Source organism: Aotus nancymaae, unplaced genomic scaffold, assembly GCF_030222135.1.
Source record: "Aotus nancymaae isolate 86718 unplaced genomic scaffold, 86718_ANA_hifiasm-v0.15.2.pri h1tg000020l, whole genome shotgun sequence".
NCBI classification, from domain to species: domain Eukaryota; kingdom Metazoa; phylum Chordata; class Mammalia; order Primates; family Aotidae; genus Aotus; species Aotus nancymaae.
The window spans coordinates 35,390,732-35,413,837 of NW_026988432.1; the positions used below are offsets into that span (position 1 = coordinate 35,390,732).

At 40.3% G+C, this 23,106-nt stretch overlaps 1 pseudogene; it reads right to left on the bottom strand.

The window, feature by feature from the left end:
* Nucleotides 1-1,157: 1,157 nt before the first annotated feature.
* On the bottom strand, nucleotides 1,158-1,651 carry LOC105708985 (UPF0235 protein C15orf40 homolog; annotated as a pseudogene).
* Nucleotides 1,652-23,106: the final 21,455 nt, after the last annotated feature.

Sequence of the window (23,106 nt, forward strand, 5' to 3'; positions counted from 1 at the left end):
AAGCGCTGAGGAGTCAGACACTTTGAGGAGGTTGTGTTTGGTTGAGATTTTGAAGACTGGGTCAGCAGAGGATTGAGGAGATAGTGGTGTTCCAGGTCCAAGGCATAAGGCACCCTGGAGAGGAGGCATCTTGTGTGTTGGGGATAAAAACACATAAAGTTAGAGAATGTCTCTCTAGGGCAAGCAGTACAGGCCCTTGGTTGTATTAGAACTCAAGGAAATGGGGTATGTGACTGACCTGTGGAGTACAGGGTAGCTCAGCACAGCTCCTTTAAAGGGATTGAAACAACCTAGAAACATGTGAAGAAGAGATTTTCTTCCTGTCAAGCAAATTCATGGTAGCTTTCATTTAATGAATTTTTTTTCTCAAAAGTTATAATTCACATTTAATTACAAGTCATTAATTTTTATTACTTTTTTTTACAAAATGGTCAATATAGTCTAAGACATAAAAAATTATTTTCGCATTTAAATAAGTGTTTTAAAATATAAGGTAAGACTACAAAGCAGTATAACAGGTTTTCTGTCACTTGTAAATGGGATTAGAAGGCAATCCCTAGAATTCCAGAATTGTTGAGGAGACATGGTACTTTTAATTTACAATCTGGATAACAAAAAGTCAAGGGCTTTGGGTTCTAGTTGCCATCTTGCATCGTAAAATCTTTTTTTTTTTTTTGGGAAAGAGTCTCACTCCATCGCCAGGTGCCAGGCTGGAGTGCAGTGGCACGATCTTGGCTCACTGCAACCTCTGCCTTCTGGGTTCAAGCAATTCTCCTGCCTCAGCTTCCTGAGTAGCTGTGACTACAGGCACGCCCCAGCGTGGTACAATCTTGAATAAGTCTGTCAACTCCTAGATATCAGAAGTCCCACCACGGAATGAAAGGTGTTAAATCAGGTCATCTTGAATATTCTTTCCAGCTCTGTTATTTTATAATGCCATGAAATCAGAGTAACATGTTCCAGACTGTTTGGGGTCAGAGATTTTAGAAACTGTATTCAACATATAATACTTTTTAAATGTCTACTTTTTGGTGTCTTATTCATATATATGTGTGTGTGTGTGTGTATATATATATATAATCCCCATGTTCTTCTCTGCATATAAGTATATTTTTCTATTTAACAGCCTCTTCATCATTAGCAATAAATAAAATTTCTCAAGAGTGTATTTTCCATTTCTTGTTTTTTTTTTTTTCAGCTTTCTTTCAAAATTTCCTCAAGATCTCTTCTGGATTTGTGGAGGCTAAAAGCTTCACTACCTTTTCTTGAGATGTACCACCCTTATCCAAAACCACATTATTCTTCCTGAATTCTAAGACCTTAGAAAAATACCTGTAAAGTTCAGCATTAGCCTCCCCCCCAATTGAGGTGCTGCAATACCCACATTTACCGCCTCGGCTGTCAAATCTGTTACAGTATTTTGTTGTTTGGAGCCAGGTTTGGCATGGATGGCTATGGTGACACAATCTTTAGGATTAACTGCCATAGGACCTAAGGGAGGAAGTAGTCTCTCTGGTTCCTTGATCCGACTTTTACCCTAGGTCATCGCACCAACTTTCTTAGGCATCTGGGTGCCAAGAGGGAGCTGAGTGGAGCCCCGGGTACTCAGTGCTGCCCCGAGCTGCCGCAGCCCAAGGCCAAGACCCAGCATCCCCACCGGGGGAGACCTTAATGAAATTCTTTACTCTCACTTTATTTTAAGTTCAGTCTTCTGCAGGGGCTCTTGAAGTATATTCCATGTGTCTGGAGGCAGACGCTCTGCTATATGTCAGTATCCAGAGCACAGAGCAGTCTAGGGAGGATGCATGTGTAAAGCAGTATCAGGAGCAAGGAATATTCCCTGTCTGGGGCTCTGCTCAGTGCTGGCTTCTGGTAGGAGCTGAGCTTGGTTATGGGCTGACAGTGAGCAGGAAAGAGGTCTTGAGAGGAAGGGAATGAGGACACGCAATGTGGCAACAGGAGGTAATTGTGGGAAGGAAGCTTAACAGAACCACCTTTCCAGCATGGTGAATGTGAGAACAGCAAGCGATGAACTGGAAGACAACCAGGGAGGGCGGGGGACCCAGCTAGAGAATTCAAAGCAGGCAGAACCTGCTGGGGAAAGGGGAAGGCCAGTCAGCAATATCCTCATACGTTATGCTAACCAGCACTTGGCCATTCTCAGAAACTTTTTCTATCGACGTTAATTCATTTGATCCCTATGACATCCTTGGGTTTTATTACCCCATTTTACACAGGAGAAATGTGAGAAATGGAGAGTTTAGGGTTTTCCCAAAGATAATATTGTTATCTAGTGGCGATTTAGGTCTAGAATCTGAAACTTATGTCTTTTAACTCGAGGCCTCTCCCGCTAGCATCAAGCAGGGTGGGGCAGGGGGAAGATGCTGGACCTGTTGTGAGGAGATGGCGTTTCTCCTCCTGACCCTGGGAACGGAGCAGCCGCCAAGAACCCACGAAAGCGTCGCTTGTCGTCCAGGCTCTGTTGGCTGGCATCTCCAGCTGAGCTCGTATTTTAACGTTTCCCTGCTAGACAGGAAACTTAGTGCAGGGCCATGCACACAGTAGGTGTTCCATAAATATTTGTTGATGCTGTGGATGCAGTACAACTGGCTCACAGCAGGCCCATCACACCTAATCACCTCAGAAAGGACTGGGAGGAGATGGAAAATAAAAATCTCATCAATAATAGAATCTGTTGTTTTTCCTTCTCTGCCCAGGGAGACTTTGGTTTCTCCGTTGTATTTCCAGTATTTTAAGATGGGAATAATTTTCACAGTGGCAGGTACAGTTGGTGAGATGCTGTTTTAATACGAAGGAAAATGCTAGAAAAGAATTTTAGAATATTAAGAAGGGATTTGGTTTCTGACAGAAATATTAGCTGTAAAGGCCGGTATGAAGATTTTAGAGAAATTTAATTAAAATTTAATCTTCTTTCTAATTAAAGTTTCCTTTAATTAAACTTAAAATTAAATTTGCTTTAATTGGAGGAATTTAAAGGGTATTACCTTTTGAGTGTCAATCATTTTGAAAGAAAAAATTTATGCTGCTTTGTCTAGTTTAAAATGAGGGTTGGTGTCAAATTTCTAGAAAAGTAATAAAAATATTGTATTTAAATACAAATGAGCACTCCTCTGTGTTTGACTCCCCATTTACCTGGTTCAGAAACATTTGTCTTGAATTGCAGTTTTCCTCTGTGTGGGAGACCTACCGGGAAGGTCGGGTTCAGACCACCAAGGGCTTCAATGTGAGAGTTCAGCCTTTCTTTTCCCTTATTCAGTTCCTCTGCAAGCTGTCTCCCTCATTGCTGGAGTTCTCTAAGCCTTCCTTAAGCCATGTTTCGGGGAGCCTTCTTAATCTATCGATGTTTGGCAATGGTAACCTCCTGCCTTTGTCTGGGAGGTGGAGGGAGGGGGTCCAAGCCCCTCATTCCCCTTCCTTCATCAAAGCCCTTTTCTATGTGGTGAATTAGAATCCTTTCAAGCCCAATATGTTCCTCCCTTCTAACACTGAGGCTGAAAAGTGAGTTAATTTTTCCTCCCAGGATGAACATTCCCTTTTATATGTTCCCCATTTCCAACAGCAGTATCTCATTTCCTTACACAAGCCGAACTCAGAAGAAAAGAGTCTTCATTCTCCCTTTATAGCCTCTTCAGCTACCAGGTCCTTCAGAGCAGCCAGCACAACTATAGCTTCAGCTTGCTTCCTTATCCTGTCCCTAGATGGATGAAAGCAATGATTCCTAGTAGGGTCTGGCTGCTGCCCATCTCTCCTCAATGTAGCTTGCACACTATTGCCAAGTCATTAGTCTAAAATCACTGGCATGTTTTTTCTGAATAATTCAAATATCTAAACCTGGCATTCAAGGCCTCCAATGGTGTGGCTTTTCCATATTCATGTCCCACAACTTTGCTAACACACTTAGTCTGCTCCAGCCAGTAATCTAGTTTACTTACTGCTGCTTAAATATACATCAAACGTTTTGGCTTCCATGTTTATTTCTACACCTTTCTTGTAGCCTAGAATGCTTTCTCTTTCTCTCATCTTCACCCTCATGAAACTCGAAATTATCACGAAGTAAACTCCTCATCAATCTGGACTGGCATGAGGGCTCGTTCTTCTGCAGCCAAGAACATTTACTCTGGCAATATGAATGCAGTCACATTTATTCCGTGTATTAGTTCATTCTTATTCTGCTAATAAAGACATACCTGAGATTGGGTAATTAATAAAGAAAAAGAGGTTTTATAGACTCACAGTTCCATATAACTGGGGAGGCCTCCCAGTTGTGGCAAAAGGTGAAGGAGGAAGAAAGGCACGTCTTACGTGGTGATAGGCAAGAGAGCGTGTGCAGGGGAACTGCACTTTATAAAACCATCAGAGCTTGTGAGACTTATTCACTGTCATGAGAACAGCATGGGAAAAACCTGCCCCCATGATTTGATTACTTCCCACCAAATCCCTTTCACAACACATGGAGATTATGTGAACTACAATTCAGGATGAGATTTGGGTGGGGACGTAGCCAAACCATATCATTTTGCATACTAATGTTTATATCCTTTATTTTCATTTATCCTATATTTGACAATTTCTAAAGCCTGGAATGTATATATTTCCACTTGACCTCCAGTGCCAACTGTCATGTATGCGACAGAACTATTATTATTCATATCTCCTATGTGAAGAATTAGAGACTCTGAGGGCTTTTGACTCACTCAAGATCTCACAGGTTGAGTGATGGAGGAGGGATCAAAATTCAGGTTCTCTCCCTGGTTATTTCACCAGGTTCACTTTACCATTTTCTCCATCTGTGGAAGCAGGACAGCAAGACAACTGGCTCAGGGGAGTGGAGCCACTCTGAGTCCCAGGAATTCTATGCCCCAAGAAAAGTAGCTCATCCACTGCAGGACTCATCATGACATGAGGGCAACCACCAACAGAGACCTTCTGGTTGGGTTGATGTATCACCCTCTAACATGGAGCATGCCTTATTCCACAAGGTATTGTGGCTGGCTTCCTGTGTGCTCAGCCTGTCCGTGGCTAAGAAAATGGTAGAAGAGCATGGTCTGTAATTCTCAACACTCAGTACAGGGGCCCTGCCAACTATATAAGAACGGCTTAGTTTTTCAGGTTTTAAGTTTCCTGAAAAACTCTGGTTTCTGGCTACTCTTTTCAAATAATTTAAATGCTTTAGAAAAAGAGAAGGACAAAGACTTTTCAGAAACCCAGATTTGAAAACTGTTGGGACTTTCTGAGCTAGTTAAAAAGATAATCTTTTACTATTTGATTCAAAGTAAGTATGACACAAATAAAGATCTTCAGAGAAGGATAAATGACCAACTCCCTGCCAGTTTTTTTTTTTTTTTGGGAGAAAGAAAGAAAAAAAAAGAATGAAGAAGAGGGAGAAAAAGAGAGAGAGAGAATGGGAGTATTGCTTTCTTGCCCAGGCTAGAATGCAGTTTAGTAATGGGTATTGAAAACCTGTTTTATACCAATAATTATACTTAATGATGTAGACAGGAAGGAATAAGGGAAGAAAATAACAAACAAGCAACCAAACAATATTTCATTTAAACCTATGAAATGCTGTGCGATTACTGTGGAGTGATTTACTTCCAATTATGTAGTCACTTTTGGAATAGGTGTGAGGTGGTAATGTATGTTTTGTGTATTTGAAGTGGAGAGTTCTATAAATGTTTATTAAGTTTACTTGTTCCAGGTCTGAGTTCAAGTCCTGGATGTCCTTGTCAATTTTCTGTCTCGTTGATCTATAGAATCGTTAGCTCTTCTTGTTACATTGATCCTTTTGCCATTATGTAATGTCCTTCTTTGCCTCTTTTGATCTTTGTTGCTTTAAAGTCTACTTTATCAGAGGCGAGAATTGCATCTCCTGCTTTTTGTTTATTTGCTTATTTTTACTCTCTGTTTGGTTGGTAAATCTTCCTCCTTCTCTTTGTTTTGAGTCTTTGTATATCATTGCATGTGAGATGGGTCTGGATGCAGCATACCGATGGGTTTTGGCTTTTTGTCCAATTAGAATATATGTAAGTTTAATACTGGCATTTGATGCTAGCTGGCTGTTTTGCCCATTAGTTGGTGTAAATTTTTCATTGTGTAAATGCTCTTTGCTTTTTGATATATTTTTGGAAAGGCTGATATTAGTTGTTCCTTTATATGTATAGTGCTTCTTTCAGAAGCTCTTGTAAAGCAGGCCCAGTGGTGGTGAAGTCTCTAAGTACTTGTTTGTTTGCAAAAGATTTAATTTTTCCTTCACTTATAAAGCTTAGTTTGGCTGGATATGAAATTCTGGGTTGAAAGTTCTTTTCTTTAAGGATGTTAAATATTGGTCCCCACTCTTTTCTGGCTTGTAGGGTTTCTGCTGAGAGATCTGCTGTAAGTCTGATAGGTTTCCCTTTATGGGTAACCTGACCTTTCTCTCTGGCTGCTCTTAGTATTTTCTCCTTCATTTCAACCCTAATAAATCTGGTGATTATGTGCCTTGGGGTTGGTCTTCTTGAAGAATATCTTTGTGATGTTCTCTGTATTACCTGGAGTTGAATATTACCCTGCCTTGCTAGGTTGGGAAAGTTTTCCTGAATGATATCCTGAAGAGTATTTTGCAACTTGGATTCATTCTCTTCGTCACATTCAGGTACACCTATCAAACGTAAATTAGGTCTTTTCACATAGTCCCATATTTCCTGGAGACTTTGCTCATTCCTTTTTATCCTTTTTTCTCCAATCTTGTCTTCTCGTTTCATTTCACTGAGCTGGTCCTCGACTTCTGATATCCTTTCTTCTGCTTGATCAATTCGACTGTTTAAACTTGTGCATACTTCACGAAGTTCTCGTGTTGTGTTTTTCAGCTCCATCAATTCACTTATATTCCTCTCTAAATTGTCCATTCTTGTTAACATTTTGTCAAACCTTTTTTCAAGGTTCTTAGTTTCTTTGCATTGGGTTAGAACAAGTTCTTTTAATTCACAGAAGTTTCTTATCACCCACGTTTTGAAACCTGCTTCTGTTATTGGAACACACTTGTTCTCCATTAAGCCTTGTTCTGTTACTGATGAGGAATTGCGATCCCCTGTAGAGGGAGAGGCATTCTGATTCTGAGTATTCTCTGCCTTTTTAGGCTGGTTTCTTCCCTTCATTATATATTTATCCCTCTGTCGTCTTTGTAATTACCGGCTTTCTAACTAGGTCGCTGAGTGGACGTCCAACTTGTTGATTCCCAGCGCCAAAATCTGAGCAATCCACTGTGCCGGCCAAAACAGTGGTGTTAAGATTGATGGTGCTTTTCTGCCCAGGAATCTCCAGACTCTGCACCAAGAACTGCCGCGCTAAGGTGCCAACAAAACCGCCGCGCCGGCCACAAGAGTCACTCTGGCGACCTGTGGGGCTCCTCTGCTGGGAATCTCTTGGTCCGTGAGCAACAAATATTCGTCTGAAAGTGTGGCATCCTCTCGTTCTCTGCACTTTCACTGGGAGCTATGAGCCCAAGCTGCTGGTGATCAGCCATCTTGGATCTCTCTCCCCCAGTTTTTTATTGCTAATGGAGAGGTACATTCCCAATGGCATCTCTCTCTCTCTCTTTCTTCCTTCCTTCCTTCCTTCTTTCCTTCCTTCCTTCTTTCCTTCCTTCCTTCCCCCCTCCCTCCCTTCATTCCCTTCTTCCTTCCTTTCTTTCTCTTTTTCTCCTTCCTTTTTCCCTCCCTACCTCCCTCTCTTACTCCTTCTTCCTTTCTCCTTCATTCCTACTTTTTTTTTGAAAAAGAATAGAAGTATCTGCATTAAAAGACACAGAATGCTAAAGCAATAGATAAAGCAGACTAGGTTTTTTTTTTTTGTTTGTTTGTTTTTTTTTTTTTTTGTTTGTTTGTTTTTTTTTTGAGACGGAGTTTCGCTCTTGATACCCAGGCTGGAGCGCAATGGCGCGATCTCGGCTCACCGCAATCTCCGCCTCCTGGGTTCAGGCAATTCTCCTGCCTCAGCCTCCTGAGTAGCTGGGATTACAGGCACGCGCCACCGTGCCCAGCTAATTTTTTGTATTAGTAGAGACGGGGTTTCACCATGTTGACCAGGATGGTCTCGATCTCTTGACCTCGTGATCCACCCGCCTCGGCCTCCCAAAGTGCTGGGATTACAGGCTTGAGCCACCGCGCCTGGCCAGCAGACTAGGTTTTAATGATACAACATTAGAATTCAAAGCTGAAGCTTTTACCTACTGATATGGCTTGGCTGTGTTCCCACCCAGATCTCATCTCCAATTCCCACATGTCATGGGAGGGATTGGGTCAGAGGTAATTGACTCATGGGAGCAGATCTTTCCCATGCTGTTCTCGTGATAGTAAGTCTCATAAGATCTGATGGTTATTATAACGAGGAGTTTCTCTTCACAAGCTCTCTTCTCTTGCCTGTTGCTATGTGAAACGTACCTTTCACCTTCTGCCATGATTGTGAGGCCTCCCCAGCCATGTGGAACTGTAAATCCATTAAATGGGTTTGTCTTTATCAGCAGCATGAAAATGGACTAATACAGTAGATTGGTCCCAGTAGTGGGGTGCTGCTGAAAAGATACCCCAAAATGTGGAAGCAACTTTGGAATTGGGTAACAAGCAGAGGTTTGGAACAGTTTGGAGGATTCGGAAGAAGATAGGAAAATGTGGGAATGTTTGGAAGTCTCTAGAGACTTGTTGAATGGCTTTGACCAAAATGCTGGTAGTGATATGGACAATGAAATCTAGGTGGAGGTGGTCTCAGATAGAGATGGGAAACTTGTTGGGAACTGGAGCAAAGGAGACTCTTGTTACGTTTTAGCAAAGAGACTGGCAGCATTTTGCCCCTGCCCTGGAGGTGTGTGGAACTTTGAACTTGAGGGAGATGATTTAGGGTATCTGGCAGAAGAAATTTCAAAGCAGCAAAGCATTCAAGGGATGACTTAGGTGCTGTTAAAAGCATCCAGTTTTAAAAGCGAAGGAGAGCATGAAAGTTCAGAAAATTTGCAGCCTGACAATGTGATAAAAAAGAAAATCCCATTTTCTAAGGAGAAATTCAAGTTGGCTATAGAAATTTGCATAAGTAATGAGAAGCCAAATGTTAATACCCAAGACAGTGGGGAAAATGTCTCCAGGGAATGTCAAAGGTCTTCATGGCAGTCCCTCCCATCACAGGTCTGGAGGCCTAGGACAAGAAAATGGTGTAGTGGGCTAGGCCCAGGGTGCCCCTGCTGTGTGCAGTCTAGATACTCTGTGTCCTGTGTCCTAGCCACTCCAGACATGGATGAAAGGGGTCAACATAGAACTTGGGTCATGCTTCAGAGGGTGCAAGCCCCAAGCCTTGGGAGCTTCCATGTGCTGTTGAGCCTGCAAGTACATAGACGTCAAGAATTGAGGTTTGAGAACTTCCACTTAGATTTCAGACGATGTATAGAAATGCCTGGATGCTCAGGCAGAAGTCTCAGGGGTAGGGCTCTTACGGAGAACCTCAGTTAGGGCAATGCAGAAGAGAAATGTGGGGCTGGAGCCCCTACACAAAATCCCTACTGGGGCACAGCCTGGTGGAGCTGTGAGAAGAGGGCCCCTGTCCTCCAGATCACAGAAAGGTAGATTCACTGACAGTTTGCACTGTGCACCTGGAAAAGCCACAGACACTTAATACCAGCCCATGAAAGCAGCTGGGAGGGAGGCTGTACCCTGCAAAGCCACAGGGGTGGAGCTGCCCAAGACCATGGGAACCCACCCCTTGAATCAGTGTGACCTGGGTATAAGACAAGGAGTCAAAGGAGATCATTTTGGAGCTTTAAGATTTGACTGCCCTGCTGGATTCTGGACTTTAATGGGGCCTGCATCCCCTTTGTTTTGGCCAATTTCTTCCATTTGGAATGGGTGTATTTACCCAATGCCTGTACCCCGCATTGTATCTAGGAAGCAACTAACTTGCTTTTGATTTTACAGGCTCACAGGTGGAAGGGACTTGCCTTGTCTCAGATAAGTCTTTGGATTGTGGACTTTTGCATTAATGCTGAAATGAGTTAAGACTTTGGGGGACTGCTTGAAAGGTGTGACTGGTTTTGAAATGTGAGGACATGAGATTTGGGAAGGGCCAGGGTGGAGTGATACGGTTTGGCCGTGTCCTTACCGAAATTTCATCTTGAATTCCCACATATTGTGGGAGGGACCTGGTAGGAGGTAATTTAATCATGGGGTAGGTCTTTCCCATGCTGTTCTCATGATAGTGAATAAAACTCATAAGATCCAATAGTTATTATAAGGAGGAGATTCCCTGCACACTCTCTTCTCTTGTCTACTGCCACATGAGACGTGTCTTTTACCTTCCGCCATGATTGTGAGGCCTCCCTAGCCACATGGAACTGTAAGTTCATTAAATGGGTATGTCTTTGTCAGCAACATGAAAATGGACTAATACACCTACCTTTGGATACTTTGAACCAACAAGATACCTGGTGTAGTTGTGAAGCCTAGAGCAGAATAGTGAGACATCTATCTGCTGATAGAAGATTTATGTGCTGATGTGAGGATCTCCCCATCTCCCAACTCCTCCACCACCCTAGCTAAAGTAAGCGTATCACCCAGGGTAGCATCAGGGCCCATGGGGGGCAGGATTTTTACTCTAACACTGAGAAAGAATTCCTAAAATGCTAAGGAGCTATTGTCCTCACATATTCCTTCAAAGGAAAATGCCTTCAAACAGTTCTTGTACAGGTGCTGGGGCTCCAGTACTGGGTGTTGAGAAAGACACAACATGCTCTTCTACCACTGTCTTGACCACGGACAGGCTGAGCATATGGGAGGCCAGCGACCATGCCTTGTGGAATAAGGTATGATCCATATTAGAGGGTGTTAAATCAACCTAACCAGACAGTCTCTGTTGGTGGTTTCCCTGAAATCATAATGAGTCCTTCAGTGGATGAGCTACTTTTCTTGAGGAATAGAATTTCTGGGACTCAGAGTGGCTCCACTCCCCCTGAGCCAGTTGCCTTGTGACAACTGCTTCCCTTTGTGACCTCATAATAAATGATTATTACAGAGGGCATCTGGGAATGTCTTTTGTTTACAATCTTAAAAGCTTAGTATTCTGATTATGCCACTTATCTCTCAAAGTCTTTCAGCATTCTCTAGCGCCTTTCCAATTATAAATCATCAAGCATGTTTTTGAAGACTGGTTGTCATTTACCCACCCTTCTGAACATCCCCCTATTAATTCTCTAGATCAGGAGTTAGCAAACTCTGAAAATGACCAGGTAGTAAACATTTTAGGCCCCTCATCCCCCGCAGTTTATGTCATAACTACTCAATTCTCTGAAATCAGCCATGAACAATAGAAAATGAATGTGGCTGTGTTCCCATAAAACCTTATTACTGAATACTGAAATTTTATATAAGTTTACAAATTTTATATAATTTTCACATCATGAAATGTCATTCTTTTCTTTTTTGATTTTTCTTCCAGTCACTTAAAAATATAAAATTCATTCTTTAATCACAGGCTGTATGAAAACAGGTGTTAAGCCAGATCTGGCCCATGGCCCAGTTTACCAGCCTCTGCTCCACATAGATATTGTGCTCTTGTTCCACTGAGCCACTGCCATACCCTGGGGATACCTCTTGTTTTCTCACTGCTATATTGTTTTAGATTTTTTTACATGATGGTCCATTAGGTACTGCCACAATTAGAGACAGAGGAGAGGCTCCGGAAAGCAAAGTTTATTATATGTACAGGTCCTTGAGACAGGAGGCATGGCGTGACACATGGGAAAGAGTGGAGTGGACAGGAGGCAGAAAATAGGAATGGGGGACAGAACAGGCCCAGGGAGCCCTCAGGCCACAGCGTTCACTGGGGTTCGCAGGAAAAGGCAAGACATGGCAAGATAAGTATAGGACTGGCAGTTTGAAGAATTTCAGTGGGCTTTGGAGGTGGTAGTTGTTTGGTGCTTTGTTATCTGTAAAAATTGGCTGGCTCTTGGATGGGCAGTCTCTTCCCCAGCCAGAAATGTTTCATAAAATGTCATCATATTACAATACATAGGAAATTTAAAAATACACACACAATACACACATCTATGAGGGCATTGGTCTCTCAAACTAGAAAATCTTACCCTTCATCCAGTTTTGTCAATATTCTGCCTTATATTCAAAATCTAGATTAAATATAAAATTGAGATTAGATTTCACATTTTCTATTCTCTAGACACACTAGAAATAAAAAGTGGTTAGGACTTTGAAATCAGACTACTTGAGTCTGAATCCTGGCTTCACTGCTTAGTAACTCTGATGTCTTGGGCAGATTAATCTTATTAAGCATCATCTGTAAAACAGAGATAATAAGAGTACTCAATTCACAGCTCATAGCACTATTGTAAGGATGAAATATTATAAGCAAGTAAAGAGCTTAGCACAGTACCTGACCAAGATGAAGTAATCTGTCCATGTTAGCAGTTATCAACCCTATGTCCTGGGCTCTCTGCTGAATGGTATACTATCCCTCTGCAGGTTAGAGAAGAAAAAATTTTGCAAGGAGAACAAACAATGCAATATCCTTTGTTTCAGCAAATGTCTTCATTCTTGTATGTATATTTTAATTTCTTCTACTTGGTTTAGAAATAAAAGAACAAATACATTTTTTCTCCCTTGTCTACACTCACCCCCATGAAGGAAATGTAATTTTATTTCTTTTCTATTTTTTAAAAATTTTTAGTTTGTTATATGTGGTGATAGAATTAAGGTAGTTTCTCTCTTTAACAAAAATTTATGCTTTCAGAGTCTTATCCTACCAGCACATCTTGGTCTGGGTACTGGAGCCATCAATTTATATCATTCCAGTTCCAGGAATAATGTTGGTTTATTAATTCTTTCTGTAGAGTATAGAAGCAGGGCCTAGAAACTCTGCAGAAAGAATTTATTTCCTTTCACTTTTCTTTTGATAAAGTGTAAAGAACATCAGGTAATTAGGAGTAGGAGGTTAAGATTTTTTTTTTTTTAATTTAAACTTATTTTAAACCATGTCAGTTACAAGTCGGAAACCAATTTAAACTTTTTGAATTCAAGTGTAATATTTTCCTAATCAAAGACATTTGCCTTCCATGGTGACTGCATCTATCATTTCATTCATTCAGGACATTTAATGAGCAGTTAGAGATCACCTTAGCCTGGTTATCTGGAGGAAAGAAGATACATGAGAGACAATTCTAGTGCTCAAGTGGCTTTCAGGCCTGAGAGTGCAGAGCCATACAAAGGAAGAACTAAAACACCTGGCACCTTAGTGAGGCACACACCACTGAGCCATAGGAAAGAGTGGCTAAGAGTGGTGATGCAATGGGAAAAGAATCAAGGGCAATGAGGTTGGGCTGGGAAGAGGGGAAGGTGTATTCCCAGCTAATGGATCAGCAGGAGTGTGAAGGTGACTGGCAATTGCAAGAAAAAAGAAAACCAATGGTTTTGTGTGATAAGAGCAAATAATGTGTAGAGGAAGATAATGACAGATGGTACTGATAAATTTACATCCACTGTTGAAAATCTCATTGTATCCTTTCAAAGACCTAGCTTTTTTGGAAGAAGACAAGGAAATCTAATTAAAGATCATAATTATTTTTCTAATTCAGGAAATTTTCAGAAAACATTTAAAGGACCAGATACGGAAATGTGAAAAACTCCTGATGTTTTGATGGTAAGTTGCGGAGATTGTCACCACTGCATGGCGACTTCTAAGAATCCGACTTGTAGAAAGCACTGTCAAATCATTTCACCCTACTTTAAGCCAGAGAATCATTAAATAAAGAAGTTTAGGATAGAAAAGAATCATATGAGTTGTCTAGTCCAATATTTCCAATATGAAGCTTCTGTAAAAGTGCCACAAAATGTCCCAGATTCCCCACATAACAGTTGCATTCACTGATATAAAAGTTCATAATTATGGCCAGACACTGTGGCTCATGCTTGTAAATTCAGCACTTTGGGAGGCCAAGGTGGGAGGATCACTTGAGTCTAGGAGTTTGAGACCAGCCTGAGCAACATGGTGCAACTGTCTCTACTATAAATACAAAAATTAGCCAGGCATGGTGGCATGCACCTGTAGTCCCAGCTACTTGGGCAGCTGAGGCGGGAGAATCACCTGAGCCTGGGAGGTTGAGGCTACAGTGAGCAGAGATTATACCACTGCATTCCAGCCTGGGCAACAGAGCGAGACCATTTCCCAAAAAAAAAAAAAAAATTCATAACTACAAAAAGCAACAGTGAATTTAGTGACGTTGCCAAATGCATCTGAATTTTATTCATTCCACATCCATATTATCTTCAAGAAAAACGATCATAAAACATATATATGAAATAGATTATTTATTCAGGCTATAGCCAATGCTAGTACCAATAGATTTGTGATCTCCTTGCATGAATTGAAGAGGAGTATGTCCTCCTTTATCCTGGACCTCAGGTCCCGTTGTCTCCACTGAGTCCCATGAGTTGCTTATTGCCTACTTATCTGGTGAGAGAGTCAGAAAAAGACTCCTGAAAGATTCAGCTAAATTCAGCCTTTATTGGTCAAGCATTTCCTATGTGTTTATTGCTATGCCCATACTCTCACGGGTGCAAAAGAGAACCAGAGAACACGGTGCCTTCCCTGAAGGAGTTTGTGGCTTGGTTGTTGTTCAATGGAATACTCTTTCTATAGTGTATTATTTTTAAAGTTTTCTCTGTAAGGATTCAATATTAATTCATGATATGACTCAATAAAGGAAATGGTAAGAAACATTGGAAAATAGGCTTTGTGCCTTTTTGAATTATGGATTTAGTTTGTAACTTGACCCTTCAAACACAACCTTTCAGTTTACACAGTCTTCATTCCACCTCCTCTCATGCAGCCTGACCAGGGCTTCAGGGACGGCCTCACCAGGCTCACCACCAATTCCTGGAAGGAATGCTTGGGCTGCAGCATTACTGCTGGTCCTCATCAAAGGCCACTTCTAATGTTTCTACCTTGGAATTCAAAAAGTACAGGAACAGTGTTGATTTGTTTTGACAAGTTCGGGTGAGGCTTTTCTGGACTCAGAAGCAGACATTAAATGAGATTCAAGGGAAAGCCACTTCTAAACAGGGATTGAATCAATAAATAATACTGTTGTGAACATGGCATGGGGTTGGATGCCTGCAGGCAGAGGGTTTTCCTCTTGAATTTTCAGTCCCTTCATCTGAACGGTGGTATACCAAATGGCGAAGAGCCTGAGCACTAGAAGGAGAACACTGAGGTGCAAATCCCAGCTCTGCTCCTCACTACCTGTATGGCCTTGTTCTTCAATGTCTCTGTGCATCAGTTTCCTCATCTATAACATGGATGTAGTTCATGTAATAATAGTGCTTGCATCATGTACTAACTAATACATGTGAAGCTCTTAGCCCAATGCCTCTTGCATAACATTCAAAAAAGTTAGCTATTAGTAGGTGCTATAAAATTATAAATTTTGTACTCTCTGACCTTCGGAGTTGAAATAATGGCATTAGATGGGTTTAAATTCTGGATCTTATACTGACTAACTGGGTGATCCTAAGTAATTTTTTTTCTTATTTCTCTAGGTTGGCCTTCTTTTAAAAAAATAAAATGGGGACAATAACACCTATTACATTGACATAAATTTCTTAGCACAGTATCTGATATACAACACGTGGACAATAATGTGTATTTATTTTGATTCATAACAGCATTTGAAGATGGTGATTCTATGAACATATTTGCAATTGGCTGCTATACAGAAATTCCAGTGCTAAAAGTTTTTGAGGAATTAAAGTGTCCTCTGTCTTCAGAGAACTTACTAACTTGCGAAGGAGCTAAGAAATACAAATAAGCAACAATATAAAGTAAAATATTTGTTACTGAAAAGATGGTACAAGCCACGGTATGATTAACTGTCAAATGTCTTATGAGTTCAAATAAAGCAAAGAACCAGCAAAGACCTCTGATTCTGTGATAAATCAAGACTTTATCTTAAAAATATATTTTTGGAAGATGGCAGCAAGAAACATTTCACCTCTCACAAGTATCAGGGATGCTTCCTCAAATGTACAGAGAACGAATAGCAGTTTTTCCTCTGGTTAAAGTCTAAGAATGACAGATGTCCAAACTAGGGAGTCTGTCATTACCATGTGCTGACAAAATTGGACCCTTCACGTAGAATGTTTCTTCTAGTTTATTCTGAGCACTTTGTAGGGTTCAGTTTCAATGACTGCTACTGCAATTCTGGCCATTTCCCCAAGGAAGCCATTCCACAGTCGTATTGACTCTTAGTTAGGAACTCTTCTCTTGCAATAAGCCTTGTCTTTTCTTTCTCTCAGTCTCATTTCATTGTTCTAATGCCCCCATGGGTAACATAGAGCTATTTCCCACCTCTTTTGCCACTCGTGATCTTTCAATTTTTGCCCATGCTCCCCTCTCTATCACTGCCACCCCCATCTTGATGGCTTAGCTCTAGTGTTAGTATAAACTTTCCAAATTAAAATTCCAAATCACTAGGTTACTTTTTAAGACTGTGAGCTGACAGAAGTGAGGAGGGAAGAAGAAATGGCTGTTGATATAGAATAGTGGATTGCAAACCAGCAGAGGTGAATGATTTGTGTGTGTGTGGTGAACTACCTGCCATCTTGCCCGGCTGGTGAGGAGGATAGATATGGCAGGAATCAGCAAGAGACCAATTAAAGTCTGACCTGTTAGCCGGTACAGGGCCTGGCTGCGGCTATCTGGGCAAGGCAGGTGGCCTCTAACTACTTCTCAACCTATGCACCTGGTTTCGAAGCTTCTATTCTGAGATTAGATGAAGACAGGGTGGAAGGGCATACTGGAAAGAAACCATGGCTTAAGAATAAATAAAATGGCTCCCTTGGAAGCTGACCATGATGATGACTAAAACCTTCTGGGAAAAAAAGTGAGCAGAAGGCATTGAGAAGAGAAAGAAGAGAAAGTGCAATGGAGCAAACGTGGGGTGGGGAGGGGGGGTGGGTGGTATTGTCAATCTGTTTTAGAGAATGAGAGGAAAGAATCTCCAAGGACAAAGGGTAAGAAACAAAAGGGAAAATGAATATACACTCTGCAAACACACCACATCACACACACATACACACATAGATGCATGCTCATGCTCACTCACCATATTCAGGGCGGGGGGGTTCTCTGATGTTCTGTGTAGCAGGATTGACAGGTTCCTGTCTGCAGGCTCTCTTTGTCCTCCAGAATCTGTCAAACAGGCAGTTAGGAGAAGATGCTTTTTTGGGATGACAGTGTTAATGATTAAGGATTTTCTTGTTGAGTTTAGCTTTCCTGACAAACTGGTGTTATCATAATTAAATGCACAAACTTTCCTCCTACTCTTCAAATTATCATTACCTGAGGTTATTTTTTTCTGTTTGCTTCAGTTTTTCCTGACACTTCTCCTCTCAAACCCCTCCCTCCAGGGAAAAGTTCTGCAGGATTTAGGATTTCTTTTTCTTTTTTTTTCCTCTGAAAAACGACTTGTTTCTTCAGTACTGCTGAATTGAAATATGATTGTTAAGTATTTTCAACTTAATTGTGCTAGAGATGTCGCAGGCTGGCCTGGGCACCTAGAGTCAAAGGTGAGTATTGTGCAAGGCCACTATAAAGTTTTCTGAAATCACGTGCTTTGACTCTAAGAGCTTCAGTCTCAGCGTTACTTAGTCCTTCATTTTGACTCTATTGAGTAGGCTTGTTACAGCATAATGAATATGATGATTCTTGTTATTTAAAACAAGGAACTTATCTTCTAGTTACTTCATTCTTCAGACATATTTCCAAGTACTTTCCCACATGCTCCTTTTGGTAGAATGAGGATGGGTTCTGGAAAGATCAAATATTCTGGGCCCCTGGCCTTTGCTCATTGTAGTTTTGTGATTCTACTGAATGCATCCTAATTCAACTCTATCTCAACCCCCAAATCAAGGTCCATCTCTAGGTTCATTATTTCGAGAAAGTCTTCTATGACTGTCTGCCTAGTTTTATTCTAGAAGACTTTCTATCTTCCTATTTGCTTATTTATAATGGACTTTTTTTTTAAAAAAAGAGTAACTTTAGGTTGAAGGCAAAATTGAATAGAAAGTACAGGTAGTTTCCCTACATCCCTTGTTCCCACACATGCACCCTATTTAAAAAAATTTATTAAGAACACCATCATATTTTTTGAGCTTTCATTTGTGTGTGTGTGTGTGTGTGTGTGTGTGTGTGTGTGTGTGTGTGTGTCTAAGTTTTATCTTCCACCTAGGGAGGACAAGAGTCTTGACTTCTTGCAGAGTGCCCAAGGTGATACCAGTGCATAACTAGTGCTTAAAAATGACATGTTGGTTGACAAGGCCATTGCTTTTCCTTAGTGGTAGAAAAGGTGAAAAATTATGGTACATTGTTATTTTTCTTGTATCTTCCTTTCCAATGTTTCTATTGTTTTTATGACACACTGGAAATAAGGAACAAATCGCTAAAATGTCCACAATGCATGATAGCTCTATCCATATTTAGTCCCGGGGCAGACAACAACCCTCATCTTGGCTAATCATTTGAAATAAAGTACTGTTTGTCACAAGAGAACATATTGTACAAGAAATTATGTGTTTGGTTCTCTTTAAATTTGTCTGTCCCTTCCTAGATTTTGGAAAAGGAACTTAAACTCATGTTACAGGGATTCCTTTGTATACCAATGATTATGATAAATAAAACAAAAAATTTCAAAAAGTCATCTTGATTTCTGCTTTCTCACTTGAATAGGCAGCTCAAATCTATTTATGTACAGAATGAAAAAAAACCTCACTCACCTAAGAACCTATGACTAAGGATATTGAAAGATAACTAATATGATTCCCTCACAAAGATAGGATTAGAAATGAACTATTAAAAATTTCTGAATCATATGCTCCAAAAGGGGCAACATTTCTTCTATACAGACAGCTCTTTTTTTTTTTTTTTTTTTCAGAGCAGGAGTTTGTGAAGTCAGTCCTTAAAATCACATCTGTTCACCTTATGTGATGGGAAGGAGAGGCAACTTCTGAAACAGGGTGATTGAAATGGAAATACATTCAAATAAATGGACTCTGGAGTTCCACTTTGTTCTAAATAACCTCTACTGTAAGTGATCAGCTTATTTGAAAGTATGATGGGTGGGCTACTGGGGCAAGGCTGTATCTGATTTTTTCTAGTCATTAGTCTGTCTTCCCTTTTCATTCAACCTTTTGGCTTACACTTAGGGCAGAACAGGGGATGGTGGAGCTGAGCCTTTAAAGGACACTTTGCATGTGTTTCTAATGGGTTTTCAAGTGCATCCTTCTCCCCTAGACTATGTCTCTATCAGAATACCTAGATTTGAAATTTGCTGTATTATTGTGAGGTGGTCAGAAACCAAGGAATGCCTTAAATACTGATTTGTGTGTAAGAGGAAAATAAATTGGAATTTTTTCTTAATCAAGAAAGTCATGTGCTCAGCATCCTGCAATATTAATAAGTACAGCTTGCCTACCACAGGTGTGACTATGGCTGAGTGTGGATGAACTGCATAGGAAGAAAGGGTAGGTTACAATGGTATGTATATATCTGTGTATGATCACCTCAAAATTTCTTTTCTAACCCTCTGACACACTTTAAATCAGCTTCATTTTATTTACTTTGATCTGTACATTGGACCTGTTACCTGAATTGCCTCTTTTGCTCAGTTGAATGCCCTTTTATCCGTTCTTTCACACAGAAGGTAAAGAGAACTTCCCTCTTCATTGAAAACATGATATGTTTTAGACATTGTGCTTGGAGCTCTACAAACTTTATCTTATTTTATCCTTTCAGTCACCCTAAAACTATGAAGTAGTTCATTCCCCATTTTATAGTTGGAAAATGTGAGGCTTAGAAGGGATTGAATACATTGTTCAAGTTCTTACAGCTCAGAAGTGGTAATCAGGATCTCAATTCTCTATCAAGGTTCAGTCATGCTCTCCTTTTGCCCTAAATCCTATGCATATTTTACTTATTCATGGATTTAACTAGATTTTTTAAGCTCCTAAACAGAACTATCTGCCTGCTCTTTCTCCTTTCCTGCTTTCTTCCCTTCCTTCTTCCTTCTTCCCCTTAAATTATATGCTGGTGGCACAAAGTTCAAACAATCAAGAAATATAGAGAGTCAGAGTTTCAAGTCTCTTTTACTTTCTTGCCCCAATTTTTCCTCCATCACTTGGGATAGCACTTTGCAACTTAGTGCATCTTTCCAAACAACAGTCCATGCTTGTAGACAAATACACAGACACACACACACACATAGACAGACACAGACACAGACAGACACACACACAGACACAGACAGACACATACACACACACACACACACACACACACACACACATGCTTACACACACTCTAAGGCTGGGAAGTCCAAGATCAAGATGCTAGCCAATTTGTTGCTTGGTGAGGGATCACTTTCTCATAGATGACATCTTCTATTTGCATTTTTTTTTGAGATGCAGCCTCGCTCTGTTGCCAGGCTGGAATGCAGTGGCATGATCTCGGCTCACTGAAACCTCTGCCTCATGGGCTCAAGCGATTATCCTGCCTCAACCTCCTGAGTAGCTGGGACAACAGGCACGTGCCACCACGTCCAGCTTCTTTTTGTATTTTTAGTAGAGACTGGGTTTCACCGTGTTGGCCAGGTTGTTCTCTATCTCTTGACTCCGTGATTCACCCTCCTCAGCCTCTCAAAGTGCTAGGATTACAGGTGTGAGCCACCACGTCTGGCCTCTATTTACATTCTTATATAGTGGAAGGAGTAAATGAACTCCTTGGGCCTATTTTAAGGGTTCTAATCCCATTCATAAGAGCTCTGATCTCAAGACCTAATCACCTTTTCAAAGACTTCACCTCCTAATACCCTCACTTTGGGGGTTGGATTTAATATATGAATTGGGAGGGTGGTACCACAGCACAACACATCTCTCTTTCTCATGGAATTATATCACATGTATTTCTATGAGACTTTATATCTTTTACGTAAAGTATCTGTTCTAGTTATTTGGCTGCATAGGAAATTATTCCAGAACTTAGTGGCATAAAACAATTATTTATGATGTTCATGAATTCTATGGATCAGATATTTGGAAAAGCCACAAAAGATATCTTTCTATGCATGGATGAATCCTATCTGTCATAATAAAGCAGATCCCACCACCAACCTGGCCAACATCTTGAAACCCAGTCTCTACTAAAAATACAAAAATTAGCTGGACGTGGTGGCACGTGCCTGTTGTCTCAGCTACTCATAATAAAGCAGATCCCATCCACAAATCTACTTGGTGGATGGGATCTGCTTTATCTTTTGAATTTGTCCATTTGTGTTTATTTTGTGAGTTGTTCACTAAACATTTTAGCCCTTCTTTGGAAAATCCACATTGTGGAAGGTGTGTGTCTACTTCCCAATGTCTAGAGTTTGAAGGACTTGAAAGCTGGAAGCTGGAATCATCTGAAAGGTGGTTTACTCACGTGTCTGGAGAATGATTATGGTTGTTGGTTGGGGGCCTTAGTTATTCTTTATGTGGCCTTCTTTATTTGGTCTCTCTGTGTGGGCTAGGTTGGGCTTCCTCACAGGATAATGGTGGCTTCCTCCAGAGTTAGTGTACCCCTAAAAAGAGGAAACCAGGTGGATGCCATGTCTTCTTTTATAACCTAGCCTTAGAGGTCACATAGCATCACTTCTACTATAAACTCTTAGTTAAAAGAGTCACAAATCCACTCAGATTCAAAGGGAAGAAAGATAAAACCTATCTCTATGTAAGAGGAAAGTCAGTTATATTGTGAGGAAAGCATGTGGAATGGGAGATATTTTTGCCTTCATTTAGAGAAAACAAATCTGCTACAATAGCTTAGATGTATTTCCATATCAGTTCAGAGTTCTGTAGAGTGTTTGTAAATGGTTATATAGTATTCCATCTTACCCATATGCTGTAATTTATTTCACCTTCTGCCTATTAGTGTATATTTTGATGGTCCCCCTTTTTTGTCAGTATTAGAAATGCTGCAGCATATATCTTTGTTCATGTAATTTTGGGCATCTGTGTATTTCTGTAAATTTGCATCCCAGAAATAGAACTCTGGGCCAAAAGCTATACATATCAGATAGTGTAAAATTGCCTTCCATAAAAGCTGTACTAAATTGTGTTTCCACAGTGTATAGAGGGCCTGTTTCTCTGTGTCTTCATAGGCAAAAATATTTTTGATTTTTGCGTATCCAATGCGCAAAACAGATTCTGGTAGTTGTTTTTAAATTTGCATTTCCCTGATTTCTGGAGCATTGAGTTTCTTTCCTTGAATGTATCCATTCAAGGAAATATTGCATAGGAAAGATCTTCCTATGCATGGATGAATCCCATCTATCACCCACAAATCTCCTTGATGGAAGGGATTTGCTTTATCCTTTGAATTTGTCCGTTTGTGTTTATTTTGCGAATTGTTCACTAATATACTTTGGTCCTTATTGGGTTCCTTTTCTTTTTATTATAGACTGAAAGAGCTCTTAATATATTACAAATGTTAATCCTTTCTTTATTATCTATATTCTATTTGTCTTCAAGTCTGTTACTTGTCTTTGAACTTAGTTTGCGGTATCTTTTGTCTTAGAGAAGTTTGTAAGTTGCCTCACACAGTCATATTATAAAGATACAGGTTGTGGTTTTCTTTATGCCTTCTGGGTTTGTTCTTGCATGGAAAGATCTTTCCTACCCAAATATTTTCCTGTATATTCTTCCAATATTACTTATGGCTTTGTTTTAATTTTTAAATATTTAATCTATTGATATCATATAAAAATGGGGAAAGTAAATAATTAGAAAAGACCCCAAGCTCATGCCTGCTGTCCCGTGTTTTCTCTCTAGTGCTATATGCTTAAATGCTTCATTCCTTGACCAGCTTCATGTCAACTATAATGCATGTTTTTAACTTTCCTCTCAGAAATTAAATTTAGTGGTTAGAATGGGAAATACTTTTGCTGATGTCTTCAAAGGTAAGGGATGTCAGCACACTTACTTAGCATATGTGAATCTTTATCAGAAGCTGGCTGGAAGAGGACAAGTTTAT